The sequence below is a fragment of the Aptenodytes patagonicus genome, chromosome 7 (genome assembly GCF_965638725.1).
Source record: "Aptenodytes patagonicus chromosome 7, bAptPat1.pri.cur, whole genome shotgun sequence".
Taxonomy (NCBI): Eukaryota; Metazoa; Chordata; class Aves; order Sphenisciformes; family Spheniscidae; genus Aptenodytes; species Aptenodytes patagonicus.
The window spans coordinates 15,140,418-15,159,310 of record NC_134955.1 but is presented as its reverse complement, the minus strand read 5'-3'; the positions used below and the strand labels follow the sequence as shown (position 1 = coordinate 15,159,310).

General features: G+C 41.1%; 1 long non-coding RNA gene across 3 annotated transcripts in view; it reads right to left on the bottom strand.

Annotated features, from left to right (window-relative positions):
• Nucleotides 1-712: 712 nt before the first annotated feature.
• LOC143163193 (uncharacterized) overlaps nucleotides 713-18,893 on the bottom strand; it is a 261,908-nt gene continuing 243,727 nt past the window's right edge. For 2 of the 3 annotated variants that reach the window (XR_012995856.1, XR_012995854.1), the window contains 2 exons: nucleotides 18,180-18,279; nucleotides 713-3,392 (listed from right to left, as the gene is read on the bottom strand). This is a non-coding gene — a long non-coding RNA (uncharacterized LOC143163193). The remainder of the gene's footprint in view (nucleotides 3,393-18,179; nucleotides 18,280-18,893) is intronic. The other variant, XR_012995855.1, reaches the window with a different exon arrangement.

Below are 18,893 nucleotides of genomic sequence, written 5' to 3'. Positions count from 1 at the left end.
CTATTTTAGAAGTCATTCTTAGCACTTTATCATAATCTCCTTACTGCTGATCGGACTTACTTAAAAAATATTGTGGTTTGTTTAAACATAAGAGTGATGAAAGAGTCTTTTAGCGACAGTCACCATGAGACAAAGTTTCATGTATAATTCATGAAGTATGTGGTCATCTACTAGCAAATTAATTTCCATCTGACAGTTACACTTCTGGTAGTGTCCTCTCAGGAAGGCACATGGTATATAATTAAAATCTGAACAGAACAAATTAAATGCTGATTACTTCATAAACAATTTCAAGGCTTGAATATTGTTACCTGTCTTTATAGGATGAAACCAAGATATTTTGACAACGTATAGATGAATGGATGTATTTTCTCAACCCTGTATCCAATTGTTTTCTAATGCCTAAGGGTGGTAGTTAAAATTGCTACTGGAAAATCCAACTGTGAAAAAACAATTAAAAAGCCAACCCCCACTTCAAACCTGCAAGGAGCAAATAAAAACTGTCTCTACCTGTAGGTGGCTTTCCTATAATGCTAATGTTGATTGGTCACAGGCAACATTGATATTTTAGATGCAAACCACTGCTCAGACAGGTGCAGTGTTTCCTTTGCATCCTCCTTGCCTCCCCTTAAATTCAGTTAATCAACGTCATTTGAAGTATTTAATGGATGTTTGCCACACTGATGAGAGAAAGACTATAGATGACCAACTCTGATGATCATAAAGGATTTATTCTTACTGTTTGCAATAAAAACTATTACAATAAAAGATAAACCATTAAATAAAATCTTACAAAGGTTTTCAAGCAGTCATGGAATGTAGAATACTGCAGGGAAGGTTCACACATGATCTTACTGAACAGGAATTATTTTAAGGTTTCTACCATGTTTTGCACTTGCATGCAATGTGAGGTTTAGTTTGTGCTGGCAATTGCAGTGCTAAGTCTTAAGGACATGTTAGTGTATGCTGGAGTCTGTCACCGCTTTCACTCTCCTTTGCCTATGCTACTTAGATTAAATTAGCAGAGATGCACTACCATGTCCTAAAATTTACCTTTCTAGGCACAGGTTTTCGCCTGTTGTTGCAATACTGGATGGACAGCTAGACTTCTGTTTTTAATACAAAGACATTTTCTGTATGATGACACAACATCATTTATCAATCAAATGTATTTCCATTTATACCATCCCTCCATGATCTTTTTCTGGAGAGACTGAAAGTGCAACATACACAAAATGTGCAGTAACAGATTCCTGTACAGCGTAGCGATAGCAATAGCCTTTCAGTAATGCAGGCCAAGACAGTTTATTGAGAAAGAAAATTTCTTTAATTTCGAGAGAATTTGAAAAGATGACAAGAGTAAACCTAAAATAATTCAGATGATAAACGTGTGCGCAGACGTGGGTGGTGTATACAACGTTATAACATTGATGCATATGAGTATTTCATAAAGATAAGACTAGTAAGTCAAATGGGGACTTACAAACATTGAGCCTCAGTAATGTGATGGAAGATTTGTCTACCGTACTGGCATTTATTAGTAGGTAAAGTAGTTCGTACTATCCATTCACAGTTTCTGTAGTTCTCAGTAGTGAATGAGCAGCTCTTCTCCTACACTCCATGCTACCACTTTTTTAGAAAGGTTTCCATGTCAAAAGATTGTACGCAGAAAAGTACCAGTAGTACGATCACTTTATCTTCTTCCCCTCCCTTTCCTGAGAAGCTCTGCAGGGTAATGGTTGACTTTTCATTTAACCTCAGTAATAGGTGTTCTGACTCACACATCTGTTCTTATGTCAGGCTCTTCTTACCTGACTTCACTAAATAAATGAGATCTTGCTATGGCTATAATCACAAAGTCATGATTAGAGATACAGTTTAGGGTATTAGGCAGGTTGTAGTTGATGAATAGAATCATAGAAAAATTTCAGTGAAAGGGACCTCCTGAGGTCAGCTAGTCTGCACCCTCTTTCCCTTTCCACTCAAAGCAGGGCTGACTGAAGTTAGATCATGGTCATGCAGATCACACCCAGTCAAGTTTTGAAGGAAATGTTATGAGGAAACTGTTAGTAGAACTTGCCTGCCATTGGATTTGCTTGTTTCTATGCCAACGACAAAAGTATCTAAAATTAGCTAATGGCAGAATACTGGATTAGATAGCTCAAACAATTCCTCCCGTTTGAATGCTATGAAGAGGAAAATGATTTTGTAGTATCAGTGCTGGGATGTATTGAACACTGTTTTGTAGGACATTCTTTCCTTTCCACATTTACATCAGTGAGAAGTTGTTTTCTGATCTCAAAGGACAGGCTGGTGATGGGACAGGGAAGAAGTGAGTACTAAAAATGTGGGGAAAGGTACAAAAAGAGTAATCAGAGCTGGCCAGAAATGGCATAAACTAAGCTGTAAGCTAAAGCAATAGGGAATGTACAGATACAGGGAAAATATCCAGGTTTAACAAGAGTGAAAAATGAGTGAAGACTGCTTGAGGGTGAGAACATCACCACCGAGATTAATGGTGAGCAGTGGCAGCAGCTGCCACGTCAATACTGTATTAAGTTTGGAAATGTTTTAAGCATAAAAATTCTATAAAGGAAGACATTCCATGTGGTAAATTTGAGTTCATGCCATCTTCAATTTTGTAAGATGCACTGGACAACAATTATACCTAGTAAATATTATCAGGTGGCCAAAATGTGAGACGATGTTACATGTGCTGAAAAATCTGTCATGCTGCAATGTCTGTTAAACACAAGCTGAAAGAACAGTATAAACTGCCAGTAAATATAAAATGAAATGAAAACAAACACTGCAGTGCATGACTTCCTCTGGGATTTGATATTAATCCCCACTTACGAGGAGTAGTCTGTACAACATATTTTCCCTAGGGGACTTGTGAGTTATCCAGATAATCCTTTCAAGGCATATGATTTGTATCTGGCAAGAAATCACACAGAATTTTTTCAATCAGCTCCAAATATACCGTATTGATAATAAAGTCTGTGTAATTGGATTTAAAAAAAAAATCCTTGGAAAACAAGCTTAAGGTGCACATTCCATTATGCAGTGGTCAGCACTATAACTTTTAGACAAAGGTGCAGTTTTAAACATCTGATTATCTTCTTTTTAAGGTCTGTTTGGATTCAATTCATCTCCTTTATGCTTTCACTAATTTCTTATCCTGTTATTACCTGTATTTTTATTGGATACAAATCACAGATTAATCACCCTTATCAGTTCTCTTTTTGCATCCTAGTGATAGATGCGCTGTCTCTGCTGGTTTTGAAGTCTCTTGTGTTTACCATCCGAACACAGCTTTTCCAGATTCAGATTCTTCTGCCTGATATGTTCTTACTTCATTCCCTGGTGACAGCATCTGTACCCTCTCCATCCTATGGAAGAGAAAAATAAAAAGCTTAGAAGAAAGTAGTTTGCAGGATGTCATATTAAAGACACTCTGGCATAGCACCTTCATCATCTTTTTCAAGTCCAGGCACTGTTAGGTCAAGACTAGATACTTTAAAATACGTTTGTTCCTTTCCTCTTTGAATATAATGATATTTGATGGCAACTAAAACTAACTTAATTCTGTTAGTATGAATACCGGAACTGTTGGATGGACGTTTAAGAAGAGAAACATTTCTGTCCCCTGTGAGCAAAAAGAAGTGAAGTCCACTGATCTAATGGCTTGCTGCCACAAAGTAGATCAGACAGGCTTGGCTGAAATATTAGCTGGGGTTCAGTGCTTTCAAAAAAGTCCCGTGTTCGTGAGATGGGAGAATGGCCTGTGTTAGCAATTAGATCATTTCCTAAGCTAAGCCTGGATGTACTACTATTTACTGTTAGGCATTGTACATTTTTAGTTTGTGCAAAAATACCTCATTTACTCTTCACGTTTTGAGACTGGAACACAAAAATGCCAGATGTTACATATTTGTTACTTCTTGTAGCAACATGTATGTGATATGTATGCAGCAAAGATTCCAAAGACTAAATCTTGGCATGGGACTACTAGTATGCTAAATATAGAAATGACATTGTTGAGACTTTTATTTTAAGAGTTCAAATTTGGTATGTTGCTGCTCATTTAAATACACATAAAGAGGTGGAAAGGATATAGGGATATTTTAAGTTTTCCCAAAATGATATTTCTTTAAGCAAGGTTTTCTATGCAGCTGGCAGCTCTTTAGTTCCAGTGAGATGAGAACACTTGTAAGAAAATCTTTCCTTGCTAATGAAACATAGGCTGAGTTTGTCCATATATGTGAAATAAACAGATTACCAACTTACATTTTTTCTGAACAGTTTTAACACAGTACGTGTAGATAAGTGCTGAATGACTTCAGAAAGGATGAACACCTTTGCCTTCTTGTGAACACAGAGGTACTCAGGACCTTTCACGAATCTGTTGAGACTGTAGAGAATTTAGCCGTGTATTGCAGTTGTTAGGTGCTTGGAGTTACAGCCTCAGCTCTGAGAAGAACCTACTATGTGTTTGGGTGACTTGATCTGCATATCTGTTAGTTTCTATATATATATGTGAAGAATAATACTGGTTTTGTGTCTTCGATTTATTGGGTAGGAGCGTAGTTTCTTCTATATGGGTTTGTACAGTGCTGGAAAGAGAATATTTTGACTTTGTAGCCTATGATTTTCTCATATTTGTTTAAGATGTGGGTTTGTGTTTTGTTCTTTGCATATCTCCTACAAGTGGCAGAATTTCAGATCCTGAAACCAGTGATTTCCCCAGTTAATTTTGGGAAGATGCCACAGAAGCTATAGAGACCATAAACTTCACTTTCTAACTGTTCACAAGGCTGAACTACTATAATAGCTTTGTCTGTTAACACTGTGTTTGGACTTGAGCTCGATATTTGCCGAGTCAGAAGGAGAAGTACTATCTGCTGCATACAACAATCAACTCATAGTGATCTCACTTACTTATTGTCCATATCTTCCAAAAGAAACATGCAAAGACATTGAGATGATCCTGGCTTCCTATTGTTAAATAGGTCAAGCTGTTACTGGGGAGTAAAATCCACTTATATTATGCACCAGACCTTTATTAACTTGGGTAGAATATCAATTTAGTGTCTGTAAAATGTTCCAAGCCTTTAGCAGTTCTGTAAACATAAAATTCTTAGTTGGCTCCAGAAGCCCATAAATTTAATAAAAATCAGGAAAGTATGTGTGTGCCTACCAGTTGGGTTACTATTAGTTGATAGGTTTGTTCCCTGACTGCTGGAAATAGAGTGTCATGAAATGATCTTTTTCTCTGTCCAGGTGCTCAACTTGTATATTACACTTTGTTGTAGAAACATCTCACTTTCTAGAAGTCATCTTCACATGTTTGGTGAAGGTAGAAGGACAAGGTGAGGAAGTAAAAGGAAAGACATTTGCTGTCAGTTCCGAGTAGTAAGCTGCTACTTGGGGTCTGGTTCCAAAACAGGAAATTTTTTTGCAGGTAATGAGTTAATCAGTGGCATCAGCAATGTTACTTGCTTTTCCAAGTACATACAGTACTTAGCTAAGAAATGTTTCTTATATGTTATACACCACAGTCTTAGTCCCGAATACTTTTAAAACACTTAATTCCTCTGATGATTTAACAACCTATACAACAGTCTGAATGTCTAGAAAGAGAACCCATTCGTTCTCCACACACCATCTCTCTAATGAAATAGAAACTAGTAGATGGAAATTCTGAGAACATGAGATTCTTGCCAATATGAGGTTGGACCCCTGCTGATGGTTAACTTGCTGAACACCAGCAACATAAGAAGTGCCAAGACTATTTCCTCTCTTTTACTGCATAGTAAAACTCGATCAGAAAATTCAAGGAGCACCTTTTGAATACTTAAACCTTTTTGTGATCAACAGATAATCTTATATGATCCAAAGGACTTTTCATCCTTATAGGTAGGGTTGCCAAACATAAGTTGAAAAAGAGAATGACCTCTGTGGTATTGCTGTCCTACATACAAAATTTTAGTTACTTAGGAACAAGCATGAAAATGGCAAGTCCAGTCTAATGTCTTACTGTAAGTTTCAGGAGCCTGAACTGTACTTAAAAATGAACTCACTACATGGTTCCCTAAGGTACGGCTATTGTCATAATCTCTCCTTACTCCATCAGTAGAAACTTGAGCTCAGTAAAGTGTTTATTGTGTGTAAGCCACATAATAAACACTTGTATATATGGGAGCTACCTAATGGACACAAATTTAAGAAGCCATATGGGTAACGGATTGTAAAGCAGATAGCTCTGTACCTCTGCCTGGTCCCAGTGAGTACTGAAATTCTTAAGGCTGCAGAAAGAGTTGCCTGTTGGCACAGCTTTGTCAAAGTAATGCTGACCACTCTAGTGGAATCCTAACAAATTGAAATAATCTGGATGCACTGGCAGAAGCCAAAAAACTGGCTTTATACTGCTTTTTCCAGCAGAGCAACCAGACCACAACACTGGACCATGTGGGTGGCCTCACCCACTCACATATATGACACTTCTGGAAGTGAAATGGCTGTGAAATCACTAACTGATTTACCCTATGTATAAAACAGCTAGTTTGTCTTGGTGACTTAACAGGCTACGACGAGCCATCTTTATGGCTAGGATTCTCAAATTCAAGACAAGGAAAATTTGACAATTGCACAATTACTTTTCTTCATCTCCAGAGCTAAGTATTGGAGGACTTGACTTACAAAGCACTTGGATGCAGGCTGTGTATAGAGATGTTGATGCATATACTTCTTAATGACTAACTAGTGTACTTGAACTGTGTTTTCCAGAAAAGCCATTTTTACTTGTGTTCTAGGTACAAGTTATTTGAAGAATGAGGGTAATCAATTAGATAAGCTGAGTAAATTTCACTTTGCAGCTTTTCAAGCTGTGTAAGTATCCCTGTCACAAAGAGAGGAATAAAGCTATATATCTTATTTTTCATTAGTATAAATACAGGCCCTATAAATTTATGTTAAGATCACTGGAAACAGAATTTGTCCCATTGTCTTTGTTTAATGCATAAAAGCTAAAGAAGAAATACTTTAAAGAATACCTGACAGTCAAGTGAGCATGATTCTGTAGTTGACCAAGAGGTATGCAAATTGGTCTCAGAATTCATTGGGAGTTGACCTTGCCTGTTCCCTGAGCTCTGATGGTTTGGATAAAATTGAAGCTAGATCTTGCCAAACAAAAGCCTGTGGTGTCTGAATACCTTTAATAAGAAAGAATGAAATCTTTCACTGAATTCAATAACAAAACTCTCATCAACTTCAACAGGGAATTGAGGGGGCTGAGCAGTGACAAGGTTTCACTAGGAGTACTTAGTATATGCTTTGAAGAATATATGATGAGTAAGAGTATCAATTAATACTGAATGCTTTTAAAGGGCAATTGTTCAAGCAGAAAAAAATCTGTGGGTGTTAAAAGCAGTGGATAAAATTAAAGAGAGATTCCTTCTTCCTGAGGAATTCTAACTAACTTTATATTATAATAACATGGAATGACTCCAATGAGGTAAAGCAACCTGAAACCCACTGAACACTCAGTAGTACATCATGAAATCCTGTCTCTTGTTCCTCGGCCCATCATAATATAAATAGCCAAATCTATGAGCTATCATTTCTGATCAAATGTTCATCTGATGACCAAGGATTTTATGGATGTTTGCATTAATGATTTGTTAGAGCTTCTTTCTAATACTTTTTCTGCATTGTTTGGTCTTTAAGAATTGATGTTTTCATGCATTTGTCCTGCAGCTGCAACACCATACTTCTATCTATTGGTATTTGCGTGCAAAATATGCAGCAAGAAATCGATGGATGCCACGTGCGCCCAACAGCGGCAAAAAAGGAGGGAAAAAATAGGATAAAACAAACTTCTCCACCCTAACAGGAGATTTAAATCATAACTGCCTCAGGACAGAGTTGTTTCCTCCTTCAGTAGCAGTCTAAACTCTAGATCATAGTGCAGCCAAGACATATCCCCAGAAACACAATGACTGAGCATTGAACAGTGCTACATCTCTTTTATGAAAAACATTCCCTGAAAAGCTTGCATAAACAAGAAGCACACATGTTCAACTAAACTATTTTTTGGCACTCTCACAGTATTTGTTGACTCATTTGGATTTTTGCATGTGTGTAACTCTTTAATTTCCACACTCCTTGCACTGTAGGCAGGTTTTGATTTTTCTTTCTCAATCATCTATGGATCATGAATTTCCAGAATAAGCCTATACAAAAGTTGTTGTTTCAATGGTTGCCATTAAAATGTTAATGCATGCTAGTTGTTCTTGCAATATTTTGATAAAATTATTAAAAGCTAAATTTTAACAGTAGTTACTCTACATTAATATGTGTGTTAGATCTTATTAGTATTAGCAATGATAAAATTTTTTGTTATATTAGAATCATAGAATAGTTTGGGTTGGAAGGGACATCTAAAGGTCATCTAGTCCAACCCCCCTGCCGTGGGCAGGGACAACTTCAACTAGAGCAGGTTGCTCAGAGCCCCGTCCAACCTGACCTTGAATGTTTCCAGGGATGGGGCATCCACCTCCTCTCTGGGCAACCTCTTCCAGTGTTTCACCACCCTCAGCGTAAAAAATTTCTTCCTTATATCTAGTCTATATCTACTCGCCTTTAGTTGAAAGCCATTCCCCCTTGTCCTGTCGCAACAGGCCCTGCTAAAAAGTTTGCTGGCATCTTTTTTATAAGCCCCCTTTAAGTACTGACAGGCTGCAACAAGGTCTCCCCGAAGCCTTCTCTTCTCTAGGCTGAACAACCCCAACTCTCTCAGCCTTTCTTCATAGGAGAGGTGTTCCAGCCCCCTGATCATCCTCGTGGCCCTCTTCTGGACCCGCTCCAACAGGTCCGTGTCTTTCTTATGCTGAGGGCTCCAGAGCTGGACACAGTACTCCAGGTGGGGTCTCACCAGAGCGGAGTAGAGGGGCAGAATCCCCTCCCTCGACCTGCTGGCCACGCTTCTTTTGATGCAGCCCAGGATACGATTGGCCTTCTGGGCTGCGAGCGCACATTGCTGGCTCATGTCCAGCTTTTCATCCACCAGTACCCCCAAGTCCTTCTCGGCAGGGCTGCTCTCAATCCCTTCATCCCCCAGCCTGTCTTGATACTGGGGGTTGCCCTGACCCACGTGCAGGACCTTGCACTTGGCCTTGTTAAATCTCATGAGGTTCACACGGGCCCACTTCTCCAGCTTGTCCAGGTCCCTCTGGATGGCATCCCATCCCTCTGGCGTGTCGACCGCACCACTCAGCTTGGTGTCATCTGCAAACTTGCTGAGGGTGCACTCGATCCTACTGCCTATGTCATTGATGAAGATATTAAACAGTACCGGTCCCAGTACGGACCCCTGCGGGACGCCACTCGTCACCAACCTCCGTCTGGACACTGAGCTGTTGACCACTCCCCTCTGGATGCAACCATGTAACCAATTCCTCACCCACCAGACAGTCCACCCATCAAATCCATACCTCTCCAGTTTAGAGAGAAGGATGTTGTGGGGGACCGTGTCAAAGGCCTTACAGAGGTCCAGATAAGACGACATCTGTAGCCCTTCCCGTGTCCACTGATGCAGTCACTCCACCATAGGCGGCCACTAGGTTAGTCAGGCAGGACTTGCCCTTGGTGAAGCCATGCTGGCTGTCTTGAATCACCTCCCTGTCCTCCATGTGCCTTAGCATAGCTTCCAGGAGGATCTGTTCCATGATCTTCCCAGGCACAGAGGTCAGACTGACTGGCCTGTAGTTCCCCGGGTCTTCCTTTTTCCCCTTCTTAAAAATGGGGGTTATGTTTCCCCTTTTGCAGTCAGTGGGAACTTCACCGGACTGCTGCGACTTCTCAAATACGATGGATAGTGGCTTAGCAACTTCATCCGCCAGTTCCCTCAGGACCCACAGATGGATCTCATGGGGTCCCCTGGACTTGTGCACCTTCAGGTGCCTTAGATGGTCTCAAACCTGATGTTCTCCCACAGTGGGAGGCTCTTCATTCTCCCAGTCCCTGCGTTTGCCTTCTGCGGCTTGGGCGGTGAGGCTCGAGCACTGGCCGGTGAAGACCGAGGCAAAAAAGTCATTGAGTACCTCTGCCTTCTCCGTATCCCAGGTAAGCAGGTCTCCCATTTCGTTCTGGAGAGGGCCCACATTTTCCCTCGTCTTCCTTTTATCCCCGACATACCTATAGAATCTTTTCTTGTTGCCCTTGACGTCCCTGGCCAGATTGAATTCTATCAGGGCTTTAGCTTTCCTAACCTGATCCCTGGCTGCTCGGACAATTTCTCTGTATTCCTCCCAGGCTACCTGTCCTTGCTTCCACCCTCTGGAGGCTTCCTTTTTGTGTTGGAGTTTGTCCAGGAGCTCCTTGTTCATGCATGCAGGCCTCCTGGCGTTTTTGCCTGAGTTCCTCTTTGTTGGGATGCATCGCTCCTGAGCTTGAAGGAGGTCATCCTTGAATATTACCCAGCTTTCTTGGGCCCCTCTTCCCTCCAGGGCTTTGTCCCATGGCACTCTACCAAGCAGATCCCTCAAGAGGCCAAAGTCTGCTCTCCTGAAGTCCAGGGTACTGAGCTTGCTGTGCGCCCCCCTCGGTGCCCTAAGGATCTTGAACTCCACCATTTCGTGGGCACTGCAGCCCAGGCTGCCCTTGAGCTTCACATTCCCCACCAGCCCCTCCTTGTTGGTGAGAACAAGGTCCAGCATAGCACCTCTCCTCGTTGGCTCCTCTGTCACTTGGAGAAGGCAGTTATCATCGACACATTCCAGGAACCTCCCAGCTTGCTTATGCCCTGCCGTGTTGTCCCTCCAACAGATGTCGGGGTGGTTGAAGTCCCCCATGAGGACCAGGGCTTGTGAGCGTGAGGCTGCTCCTATCTGTCCATAGAGGGCCTCACCCGCTCGGTCTTCCTGGTCGGGTAGCCTGTAGCAGACCCCCACCGTAATGTCACCTGTCCCTGCCTTCCCTTTAATCCTGACCCACAAGCTCTCGGTCTGCTCCTCATCCATCCCCAGGCAGAGCTCCATGCACTCCAGCTGGTCATTGACAAAGAGGGTGACACCCCCTCCTCGTCTCCCCTGCCTGTCCTTCCTAAAGAGCCTGTGTCCCTCCATCCCAACACTCCAACCATAGGAGCCATCCCACCACGTCTCTGATATGCCAATAAGGTTGTAGGCCTGCAGGCATGCGCACGTCTCTAACTCCTCTTGTTTATTCCCCATGCTATGTGCGTTTGCATAGAGGCATTTAAGTTGGGCCCCCGATGAAGCTGTCTTACTGGCTGGAGTTCCTTTGTGCTGCTCTTCAGGTGCTCTCCTGCCGACCTGTGATCCTTCTCCAGGCTCTGGACATCTGTTGCTGGCCCTGGCATCAAACTGGTAGGAGTGGGATGGATTGAGGTTCCCCTCCCCCAGCATCTCTAGTTTAAAGCCCTCTTCACCAGCTTGGCAAGCCTGTGACTGAAGATGCTCTTCCCCTTCTCTGACAGATGGACCCTGTCAGCCCCCAGTAGACCAGGTTTCTCAAAGCGAGTCCCATGGTCTAAGTAGCCGCTCAGCCATCTGCTGCAGGAGGTCCTCCACCTGGGCACACCTTCTGCAGGCAGGTCTGCTGCCTGTCCCTACCCCAGGAGAGAGGTCTAGGCACTTCCTGCAGCCTGAGGTCTGCACTGCAGCCTCTCCTCAGCAGTGCCGTCTGTGTGGAGGCATCGGCCGCCGCTGGGGTAGATGGTGCAGACCACCCAGCTGGAGCCACGGCCTTTACCCTCAGACGAGTGCCCACCATTCTGCCTTGAGGGTCGGGTAGGATGAGTGCCCTTGACCTGTGCCTGGTTGCTGGGTTATGTGCACGCCGAGTCCCCCACTCGGCCTGTGGAATGCCTCTCCTTCGAAGGGGTGCCCTCCCTGCACGCTCTCCATCGCGAACTGCTGCGCCACGCCCTAGCTGATGTGCCACGCCCCGTTCGCCCGTCCTGGTCACAGCGCCCCTGGTGGCTAGCGCTCCCTGGGGCTGCCTTTAGTGGGAGTGGGGGGTGGCAGCCGTTACTCCTGGCCCCGCCCACGCCTCGTCAGCCGCCCTTGTGAGAGCTGCCGGCTCCCGGCGGGTCTCTGCGCTCCCCCGTGGGCTCTCCGGCTCAGGAACCCCCCTGTACGCCGCGATCCACCGCTCCACTGCGGGACGTGCCTGCACTGGAGCTGATCGCCTCTGCGAGTTACATTATCAGAGCCGAGATCATGACTAGTGTTAACATTGCAGCCCTTTATACACTTAAAACAGGCATTAAATTTCCTTGTTTTCTATTGAAAAAAATGGGTACTGAGTGTTTTTAATGAAGACATCATTTCTATATATGGTCAAATCAAGCATCTCTCTTATTAACTCTATGAACTTTTTTCCTTTTTTTTTTTTTTTAAACAAACACACCCCCTCCCAAAACCCCAGTATTTGCCATATGTCAACAACAGCAGCAGCCAAGGATTCAGGAAACCTAGACACTGTTCCCAGAAGTGCCAGTCATCTGATGTACAGCTTGGTGTAGTTCCTTCTCTACTAAGCTCTACTTCTTCAAGTCTTTGTTTCTCAAATGACTTTGCGTGTGTATTTTCAGGAAGAGAAGAATAGTGGAAATGAGACTGTTGCTCCTCCATCATTGCTGCTTTAAAAGTCCTTCTGTGAGCTGTTAGAAAAGTAAGCAGACTGCAAATCAAGGAATTCCAAGTAAAGTAAGGGGAAGCTCAATAAAGCCTTCCAGGATTAGATACCTATTTAAAAGGCATTTGGTGACTTCCAATTGCTGAAGTCTGTTTTTAAGTACTAATTTGGTTTTTGAATTTCCCTATGACAAGCGGTTGCCTAATTTCAAGGTGCTGCTATGCTCACACAGGAGTAGCCCATCACTTTGGTTCTGATCAGTAGTAAATGACCACTTTTTTCCCCACAGATCAACCAGTTTTAAATATTTGGTACCTAAGGTACATAGATATATCCCATAGAATTTATTATGTATTTTAATATTTAGACTCCCTGCCTTGTATTCCAGGTGTGGCAGTTCAAGGTATTCAGCAGATTTAGTAGAGGAGTGCAAGGATAAAAGGATGTTTTCTTGGTTATGGTACAGGATTGTTGTCTTTTACTATGGCATTTTTATCAAATCTCAATCAAGCTGTGCTTTTAAGGAGTCATTATTTGTCTTTCTTCTTTTTCGGGGGTCTAACTTGAGACATGGTGCTTTCATCTGCTGAAGTATGCATAGTTGCAAATGATTGAGTGATATATAGCGCTAAATAGTCTAAATCAGGTACTTTGAACCTCATATTTAGAACTGAAGTAGTGTAGATACCTTTAATCTCTGTGCTATAGTTTCCCATCTTTAAAAGCTGATAATATTCCTTCAACTCATGGAGATATATTAATGTGAAATCCTGAAATACTGTATATAAGTATCACCAAAAGTCCACAGAGGAATTAATTTTTTTTTTTTTTAAATAGCGCTTGGACAATACTCTAGATAGTAAGAGGCAGTACATTGAACAACAAGGGGAACAGAAAATTCTGCTGCACCAGTAATCCTTTGTATTCTTTGATGTAGGATCTTGTAGAAAATTGATGAGTGAAGTTTTAAGTAAGGAGACTGAATTAAGTTTATGCAGGCAACTTTCATTCTGTTATTTATAGCTTTGAGGTCTTGAATTTTCACCCCTAGTAATACTCTTTTAACACAGTTACTTAGAATACAATACAAAAACAATATGAAATTCTCTACTTCTGATTATTATGTTCAGAAAGTCATTAAATGTATGCGTTCCTGAAGAAAGAGACCAAGAATATTTGAGATAATCTAGATTATTAGTTTTTAAAGATTGCTATTTCTGTTGCTATTTATATGTTCAATTCGCCAGGAGGATGTATGTAAGTAGAAAAGAATGTCAATGCCTGAAGTGGCAATTCCGAGTAACTATAGCTTTTTCTACTGTACTGTACTGTTGTTGATGCATCTGAATGTCTGTCCAAATCTCTAGGGATTCAGTGATGCCTTAGGCAGTCTTGTATCTCAAATGCACCAATCTGCCACACACGCAGACAAAATGTTTGAGTACCTGCTCTAAATATCTCTCAGGCTGCAAGTTCATGATCCAGTGCCATACACTGTTGTGAGACTCAGCATGTTGAGTGTGAGAAGAGCTTAGAGCTAAGCATCCTGCACCTCATAGGCAGCAAACACTACAGAAGGAGTGGCCTGACTGAGGTGGCTGGGTAGGGATTAGTGTCACAGTCACGTGGCCCTACAGATGACGTGATGGACTTTCTATCAGTCCTCCCTGTTCCCAGGGCAAACAGTGGTCTGAGATTCATTCCAGCAGTAGCCAGGAGAGAAAAGTTCCATTCTGCTGACTTGTCAGTCCTAAATTTGTTCAAACAGGATGTTTCCTTACATTAAGGTAAATCAGATGTTGAATATGAAAATACTGTACAAGATGAAATTGATATAAATTAGTTATGAATACATTTAGACAAAGTTCTGAAAGAGCTTTCAGTGAGGAGGAAGCAAAGCTGTTTTAAAATTATGGAAGAGATTTTGTGAGAGATAGCAACTTTTCATCAGAAGTATTTTGCTCTCTTGTTGCATTTAAAAAACATAATTTATAGTCATTCTTTGGCTTGTTTTGCATTGTTTTATATAAGTAGCTCGTTGATATTCTGTTTTGTATATAAATGTCTCTGTGGGAAATACGAAGAATGTGAATTATGTAATGGCTGTCACTATAGTCCAGAGTGACTAGTCATTTGTGTACATGTACATTTTGGCATCCCACATAAAGAAATCAGAAACAAGTATTTGGCAAATATTCTATAGAAGCTAATATCTTGCTAGTTCCTGTTTTTCTGACCAGGTGAAAGAAGTTTTATGGGTAGGAATAAATACCTGAAACTGAATTTAAAATATTTCTTCACTTGTTCAACTTGAAAATAGAGACAGCTCAATTTTGTTGTTACTTGAAAAAGCTTTTCCTTTGCTCACACACACCAAAGCAAATATTTTCCGTAGTGCTTTAAAAGAACACTACAAATAGATGCTCTAGCACTGATCCACATTTCGCTGCTGGTGGCTTCATATCAGTTAACTGTAGCTAATGTCAGTAGAGATATTCCCAATTGATTTACGCTGACAGAAGAACAGAACCTGCTCTCTACGGCAATGTAGATACACCCAATACCTATGAAAAAGAGTACTGCTCTGCTCCATCTAATAAACTGATATTAGAGTTAGATTTCAAAACTACAGTCCTGGTCCTGCAAGCTCTTCTCTTTCCTGTCTCTCATCTCCTCACTCCATGCAGCAGCCCTCCAGAATAAGGACTGAGACCTAAGTGTCCGTGTGTGTTCCTGACATGTCCAACACAGCTGCTGCTTTCAAGAGTAGGTCAATGTCTCTTTAGATTCTTTTGACAGAGTGCCCAAGGGATGCAACTTTTTATTAGCTACAGGCAGTTTTCTTAAGCACTTTGATTAAAATATGACTAAAGAGGTATTCCGGCAATTTTGCTTTTGTTTCTATTTAACCAGAAAAAAAAAAGGAAGGGAAAAAAATGTTTTGCTGAATTGCATGACCTCATGGACTATATTTCATGTTCCTCATTGAAATGTGGTTAAAATAATCTTGTATTTAACCAGTTCCAAACCTTCAAACAGCAACGTGTTTGTTCTTTTTTAAATGTCAACTTAAAAAACAGGCTATTTTTTTTCTTTGGCTGTATTTATCAAATACTTACATATACAAAACATTCATCGTTAATTAATATGAGCACTGTAATTCATATAAAACAATTATAGCATTTAGAGATGTTAGAGGAGCTACTATTGCTGCCTTAGCCCTTTTAAAAAATATACTCCCCAAAGGACAAAATGTGATCTATTAATATGTATGTATTATTACTTTTTTGTAACTCGAATACTGCTGATGTCTGTGAATATGGAAGCATTTATAGATTATAGACGGTCCGTTAGTTGACTTGCAGTTCTAAGTGCAGTATTTTCTAAAACCTAAAAAGCAATATTAATTACCCTCTGTCTATAGTAAAAAGTATAATATATTTTCTTCTGGAGATTTCACATTTCCTGTGATCCTGCAATAGCAACACTTGAACTTGTTAGGTTATTTAGAATAATTGGCAACAGAGGGATAAAAATTTCTTGTTGACTGCTAATTGCACAAATTATTAAAAATAATTCATCTTACATCACTCTAGCCTTTAAGCAGTTTTCTTACTTTTTTAGAATCCAGCAGTTCTGAGAGAATACATTCCCAGCAGAAGGAGTTTACCCCCTTGTTGCGTTGCAATTGAAGGGTAGAATCTTTATGCACAAAGGCTTGTAAAAGGAAAAATTGAGCTAATTCAATAATATATACATTCCTCCCAAACTAAAATGAGGTATTTTAATTTATTTTCTTTTCTATACTTCATTCAGCCTTATTCAAAAGTATCTTGTGTCCTAGCTGTTTAATGGGGTTGATATAAAAGGTTTGTTACACAGGTCTGGAACTGCAGGGAAATGATTGGCTCCTTTTAAATGTATTAAGTGCAGTCAGTTTGCTTTTTATAAATGAAATAAAAGAACTACTTGAAAAATTTTCAGTTCTTCTCCATGATCAGTCTATTGTCACATGCATTTGGCATTCATTATATGTTAGCCCCAGGCGCCTCCAGTCTTGTACTCAGGCCAGCAGTAATTTGGTTTATAGAGATCATATGGCAGGGAAACAGACCTTGAAAGACAGAACTCTAAGAAGCATATTTGATGAATTTCCTATGATTTGAGTCTGGGTTTATTCTTTCCTGTTGTGGAGCAGACACCCTACAGCACACGCGCTGAGGCCCGATGCGCCTGAGCAAGGGGCCAATTAAATGACAATATGCGCACTGTTTTTTCGCGCATCTCGGGTTGCATTTCCTATCAGAGAAAGGGAAGGGATGATGGGAGGGGGAGGAGAGGAAGAAAAAGGGGGGCCTTGTAAAGGATCCAAATATGGGCAGGAAACCACACAGAGTGAAGGTTGCCTTTGTCATTAACAATTAATGTAACCACGAACGCTGAAAAAAAATATGCTGTGGCTGCTAGTGGCAGTGGTGTAGCCAGCGCAGCATGACTCCTGTCTGCCCTTCTTCCCAGCAAGGCTGGCATCCTGGTGCAGCCAGCTCCAAGGCCTCTGCTGCTCCAGCAGATGAACCAGCAACTGTTTAACCCTCACACCCAGATGGGTCCCAATCCTAATCTGAGTGTGCCTAACAGGTTGTAGAAGTGGCAAAAATGGATCTCAGAAATTTCCATAGTCAAGAGTTTTTTTGCCATTAGATCTTACCCTCTTGATCTGCATACTAGAGTCCCTTGAGGCTTTATAGGCTATAGTGTGAACTAATGCTCTTGGATGACATGGGAGATGTTTTCATATAAGTCACTGAATGCCAAATTAGGCCTGAGCTAAGTGGGACTAAGCTGGTGAGGCTGGATTTTGATACCCTTTCTTATATTCGGCAACACTTTGGTCACTGGCATCGATGGGATGCCTTAAGTAGGAAGCTACTAACCACTATAAGTGAACAGATACAAATGTAGACATAAACAGGCAGTTACACTTCCTACCTAGGGGTCCCTGGGTGCAGTGTGCCTTTACACCCAAGCAACAGCACAGACACATGCACACGTGTAGGGAAAATTTCACTCTGGGTTTTATTTCATTTTAAGGTCTTAATTTCTTTGATGATGTCCAGAGACTGTCCAGGTCCCTTTGGGGTTTTTTTTGATTGATTTTAATTCCTTTTCCCCTCCTCGCTTCTCCTTTCCTCTCTCTTTCCCTTCTCTTTCCCCAACCCCCACCTTTTTGTAGTAGTTTATAAACGCCACTTTTCATTAATGTGACCAAAATGTCATCAAGTAGTTTAATGCTCTTTAATGTCCTTGTATCGTTTACGTTTTTTGAACAGTGTGGAAATGAATCCCATCTGTGGGTTTGCTAACATCAAAAAAGTTTGACAGGCTATTTAGACGTGCTACTTCACATTGCATTAGCGTGTACAATGTCAGAGAGGCAGGAGCCAGAGTGAGGCCATACCGCGCCACCTCACTCCTGACCCCTCCTATAACTGCTCTGAAAGTGACAGATCACTTACCTCAGAAAATCAAAGTCAATTGTGAAGTATCTTGGCCTGGACAGGAGCCCAGAGGCCCCAGGAAAAGTGTGAAGCCCAAATAAAAAAAGGCAAAATCATTCTGTAAAAAAAGAAAACCAAATCAAACCCATCCTCTCTTCCTTGCTAGTGCCAAGAGGTCCTTATAATATCAGTTGGGCAAGTGGACGTGCTCTAACATTGTCTGATGGTTCATTTTTATTTGTAACAGGATTTTTTGTTTTTCTTATGGATGGTTAAACACTTCCAAAGTCATCTGGTTACATTTTTCAGTTTTTTTAAAAAATTTGTTTATTTTTGCATATTGGCCAACAAAAAAATGTTGTTTCTAAAATAGGTGATACCGTGCCATCTTATTAAGGACTGTCCCCTCTTCGGAAGGGCTTATTATGCTCTTTTTTCAACACTCAGACTTCTTGAGGTGATATTTAAAGCTTATATGTACCCCCTCTGCAATACCCTGTGCAAGTTAATACATATCAGGAAAGTATAATTTCATATTTTCTCGACCCATATTTGTGTTAATGTCTCGTAAACAAGGCTCATGGATTTAACTTACTCTTTAGTATGTGATGGGTGTATTTTAAATTTTTCTGGCTTTGTGCCATGAGAGTGACGTGCTCCCCTTTTAAGGCATTTACTGTAAAAAGAGATGTGTCTTTTTATTTCAGGAAAACAAAAGCTTCTGTTCTTGCT